Here is a 5653-nt window from a genome sequence, read left to right as displayed (position 1 = left end):
ATAAGTGTCTTGAAAAGATTCCTGTACAATAAAGTTAAATTCTGTGCATTTAAGTCTTCAGACAGAACCAAAATAGTATAAATAGGACTTAAAAAGAACAAGCTACTGAGATTTACAGTATACAAGGAAATATAACAGAAAGTGGAGAGGCCAAAAAGCAATTAAAAAAAAAAAAAACCCAAACAAAAAAACCCTCAAAACCAAACTTCTGTCTAAATTGGTCTCCTTAAAAAATACCTGCCAAACAATTCCGGTTATTCATGTAACTTCCATCTATATTTGAGAGCCTTTGTTTCTGTATTTCAGCTAAATCCCAAGGAGAAAATTATTAATAAAGTGCAACATCAATATTAAACTGAAACTATTTCCACATTTTTTAATTTTTATGAAACTGTGTATTGCTTGCAAGTCCCTTTAATCATCTAATAACAAATGTCTGTGCTCCACGAGTCAAGGGCAATCAGCTATCATTCCACAGTGAAATCATATGCAAATATTTTTTAAAATGTGTGTAACTTTATATATATATAAAAAAAATATAGTGTATAAACCCACGGTCAACAGTGAAAGTAGTATTATGACAGGCCAGAAGATTGCAATTAGTGGATCACAGGAAAAATATTGTTTTGCTACTTGTCCATGTAAAAGTAAACAGTGCTCAGCACCCAGTTCCATTCGCAGCTCTTTAAGAAGAAACCCACAAACTTCTAGTTTTATAGTTAAAAAGTTTCTACAAGTAGGGACAGCCAGGCTCCAACACAGGAAAGTGGGCAGCAACCGCCTTCACTGCCCTGCCAAATAATCCCGTTCATAAGCTCATGCTTCACCATATTAGGAGCCACAATACAGATTCTGACTGTGGGCGACTCCTCTTCTGAAGGGACTGTCATACTTTTAGGTGACAGATTTCTGTTGTTTACAGATTTGCACGTGCACCATCCTCATCTGAGAAAACAGCCACAGTTTTAGGCACCATTTCTGTTGCTGTTCTGTGTTCACATGATTTCTCTGATTGACCCCTGCCCCCAAACCTGGTTCTACAACAGTGCAAATATACCCACTGGGCTCAAGAAAATCAGCTCAGCAAAAGCTACTGGTGTTCACCAGCTCAGAGCACACCGATGCGTATTTCTCCTTCTCCGATACAGTCAGGATGGAGACTAGTAACTTCTTTTACTATGGCCTTTACCTTCAGAGGTCTCTAATAGCCACAGGGAAGGATTTAGGAACTGCACCTACACTGCTTTCCTGTGACTGGCACAAGCAGCACGGAGCAGCTCTGGCTGGCTTTGGGAACAGCAAAATTTGATGACTCCAGATTTGGAAGGAAAAGGCCATATTCTTCCCAAAGCCTTGTACACACAGTCTTTGGGGGCTTCCCTACTCAGAGATTAAGACTTTTGGAAAGCCTAATGCAACTCCCAGCTCTGTGCTGAGCTTTACTTCCCCACTTTCATCAATCACATGCGTGCAACACAAACGTAGTGCATCCAGTAACCCTGGAAAAGCTCCCATCCCCCAACACTAGTAACCACAAAGGAGCCGTGTTTGAGGACGCTGAGGCTTGGGAAGTCTCTAAACTACCAATTTCTAGAAAGGTGGGAAAAAAATCTCTTTAAATTTGCCTGTTATGTTTTCCTCAGCTTCAATTTAGATTTCTTACGGATGAACTGCTTGAGTTTGTCCAAACTCATTCTGAACAGCTTTGGACTGAACCGATTTAGACTAAAATTGTAATGCATTATAACAACAACTAAATCTCAGTCTACCTCAAAGCACCTGGTGAAACATGCATGAAGACTTGATGAGCACTCTGCATTTCAAGTGATACCCAGGACACTGGAGTTGTCTGGAGATAGAAACACTTTTGTACTCAAGAGACACACATTTCAGAGCAAACACAAGACACTTGTCATGCATGGTTTCAAAACTCTGGATGCCCACAAGGCATGAAGTCTGCTGCTTAAGAGGACCAGCTATTCAAGGTTACCTCCTCCTGCCTGCCACCAGCTAGCTGAGACCACCTCCAGGCTCCTGCCGTCCCCAGACTGTCACCTCTACCTCTTCCAACTCCAGCAGCAGCTGCATGGGCTGCAGACCTAGCTATGTCTGAGAGCAAGTTTGCTGAAGCCATCTACCCTTCCCATGGCAAAGCACCACAAACAGAACACACAGACATACACCTTAACTGCAAATCACCTCCTTTCACAAGGAAAAAAACCAAGGAGTTTGGTTTTCATGCAGGTAAAGGCTTGATCGACCCTGATCTTCCTGAGCATTTGCAGCCAAAGTTGCACTCTGGATGTGTAAAGAACCACCATCACCAGAAAGAACTAAGTGCCAGATCTCTGTGTGGCTGCAAGGACTGATCACCAGTTCCCAGTGACCAGCTTCAGCACTCCAAAGCCACAACTACAACTTCGTGAAGTCGTTGAATCTTTTAACAGGCGTTTGTGAAATGCTCCATCTTCTTCCTCTCATTCTTCCTGAATGGCAAGATCCAACAGCACCACAGAAGACAGAAGCAGCTTGTGACAAACCCCATCTGAAAGAGCCTGAACAACCCTGACCTATGACAGGGAGCACTAAGGCATGTAGTGAAAACACATGATCAAAATTCAGAAGAAATCATCCTGAAGTTCTCTCAAGTTTAAAACCTGCCAAGATTCAGAGCTTGCGAGACACCCTGCTGATTACAAACCCACCCACCCATCTAAACTTAGCCAGTTTACATGGAGCACTCTGATCCATGCTCACTTTCACAGGTTGCAGTCTCCACAGCGAGAGAAAGAATAATAAAAGTTTAAAACTTCGCTGTTTTTTATGTGTGAAAAAAATGCTCCAATTACCTCCTTCCATTTGATCACAAAGCAGCAAAGGAGAACTTCAGGTCACATTAAAAGGAAATATTTACAGAATAGATTTTTTCCTTCTTAGGAGAATTAGGGCTCGTATTACATGATTAATAAACTTATATCAATCCCAAAAGAAACTTCAAAATTCCTTTTCTCTTACAAAATGGATTTTATATGACCAAATTTAGAAAACAGCCATGATTAAAAGCAGAATGCAATTTATTGTTCTTCACATTTTTCCCATATGCCTGTAAGTTTGAGACTGAACTGGTATTAGTGAACGCAGAGTGCTAAGACTGCTTCTATATACCCAGCTCAGGTACAACAGGTAATTTTTAAGATTTAATTCACTGACGCAGGTCACAATTCCCTAGCTCCTTGATATTTAACTTAAAATATCCCCATCATTGAGCTTCATTATATCAACCTTTTTTGTTGTTGGGGTTCTTTTGAGGATTTTATGGGAAGGGACAACATCTCCCAGCTTAATTTTTCTTATGGCTTTGGCTGTCTCCCCCATCCCACTCTTAAGTTCATCAGTGGTTACTAAATGCTGCCAATTCTGATGTTTTCTGCCACAGATAACATTACAATGACACCAACTTCTATCCACCACTGGGCTTTGTGAAAGAGGGGATTTCTTTTGAATTACATAGTGGTTCCCCAAAGCATCATCAATGGGCTAATGTCAACCAGACTACTGCACGTTATTTAACTTTTCACTGAATGTGAAAGCTATCTGGCTGTTTTTCTCAATATGGCTCCATGAACTCACTATGAGTCAACTACCAAGTATCTCAGGCGCCCACCCCAGCACAGAGACCACACAGTAAAAAGAAAACAAAACTGCAAGGCCAGAACTCAGGACTTCTACCCCTAGTGCTTCCAGCTCAGTTCTCTGTACTGCCCAAAATGCCATGAAGCGCAGTGGATTTGCAGAATGACAATTTCAGTTAAAAAGTTGGGTGAACGGTGATTGGTGAGAAACCAGTATTTAAGAATGGTCCATGATCCAAAAAGCTTGGGAAGCACCAGTGTAATTAGCAAGCTGCAGGCATGTGTGCAGGCTTGCCTAGTCTATAGTTATTTCTATCACCAGCATGAAAATCATCTGTCCAACAGATCAGAGCATCGTTTGTTCCAAGCCTGCAGAAGATACATGTGAAGAAGTGGCTATTTGTATAAAATGAGCATATTGTGGAGTAATTATTGGCATTGGGAAAACCTTGTAATTAGAAACAAGTGGGCGTTCTTTGTTTGTAAACAAATTGCATTTTGGTTCATCAGAGATGCTCCTTTAAGAACAAATTACAGCAGATGCTGCTTGTGTTCCCAGTGATTGAAAGGCCCCACCTGAATAAGCTACAAAAGGGTCACAACTGTATTTAACCCAGCACTTTCCTGGACAGGAATCCTGTTGGCAGGGGCTGCAACCAGAGCACAGTGCCGGGGGGGGCTGCTAATCAATTACACAACCTTCTCCTGGAGGTCCCCTTGCAGGCGCCGGGTTCAGGAGGAGTGTGCAGCTGTTGCCACCTAGTACAAGGATGGCGATGTTCCTGACTACAACTGTTCCCAGTTCTCCATGTCTCCGCTAAGTTGAATCCTCCAGTAGAACAAATCGTGGATTTGCATTACAAGACCTCTCAACAGGATTTTCCATCAAAAATAGTGATGGAAATAGCCTACAGTGATGACAAAAATCCTTGCTACAAGTATCCATGAACTGGCAAAAAATGTTTTCCTGCTATGTGCACGCACACAGACAGACTAAACAAACATCAGAAAGCAAACCGGAATACTCTGCTTGCACCTCACATGAAAGATTTCCTATTTGGGGCCCATTTATGGTGGAAGGTTCACAACAGGAGATCAGGGACAGGGTCACAATATTATTTGTTTTAAAAATGTCTGGGTTGACAAGATGGCAGGTTTTTAAACTGATGTTTGTCTTTGGGTGAAGGTCAACATCCTTTTTGGATCTTGTTCTATTTTCTGTTTGATAGCCATTAAGGGTTTGGTTTTTTTTTGTTTTGTTTTTTCTGTTTTTAAATCAAGCGTTACTTTTAAAATAATACAGCATAGCAACAAAAAAAAAAAAAAAAAAAAGGAGGAAATAGGAAAAGTAGATTAAGCATGGTATAAAGACCACCACAAACATGGTACAAACACCACCACCTACTGTCCAAAGCAGGATGCTAAATCACTGGCACAGATTTAACCGAAAATTCAGAAAACAGACAGCAGCCTGAACTGGGACAGAAGGTGAAAGCATTCAGTGTAGAGCAGCTTATAACCCACAGCAGCCATTGGATTCGCTATGACTGAAGGCAGGGTTAACTTGCTTTGTCCTAGGCTATCGTTTTGTGTTAATGGCAGCCATCGTATTCTGAAGTTCAGTCTTCTGATCACCAAAGCTGCTTCCTATCACTATTTGAAGCGTCAGCTCGTGTCAAAAGTTAAAACAAAAATGAGTAGGTCCACTTGCTGCATCTTGGTGGATGGTCATTTTGAATGGATTAGAAACAAAACTACAATTTTGTCTTAAATACCTTCCTCAACTTTAAAGAAAGAAAAGCAACTGGCATGCGTGTATTCAATAGCCCTTTGTGCAGTACCATTTTCAACTGTTTTTCAATGATGGCGATACGGGTCTTTCATATGGCAGCATAGAAACAGTCACTTTTCAGTCACTTGTCTTGAAGATAGCTCCCTTTCATAGACATGCCTCTGCATAGCACAACTATTAACTTCTTTGTGAAGCCTTTAACAGAATTTTTTTCCCTTTTTTTTTTTTT

The 5653-nt window shown here is 41.1% G+C and overlaps 1 protein-coding gene across 1 annotated transcript in view; it reads right to left on the bottom strand.

Moving 5' to 3' along the window:
• The window catches only part of AKT1 (v-akt murine thymoma viral oncogene homolog 1), a 34844-nt gene that overhangs the window by 8701 nt on the left and 20490 nt on the right, over nt 1–5653 (bottom strand). The gene's annotated exons all lie outside the window — the stretch shown is intronic.

The sequence above is a fragment of the Fulmarus glacialis genome, unplaced genomic scaffold (genome assembly GCF_000690835.1).
Source record: "Fulmarus glacialis isolate BGI_N327 unplaced genomic scaffold, ASM69083v1 scaffold6433, whole genome shotgun sequence".
NCBI classification, from domain to species: Eukaryota; Metazoa; Chordata; class Aves; order Procellariiformes; family Procellariidae; genus Fulmarus; species Fulmarus glacialis.
The sequence above is the reverse complement of the archived record's forward strand: the minus strand, read 5'-3'. Positions and strand labels throughout refer to the sequence as shown.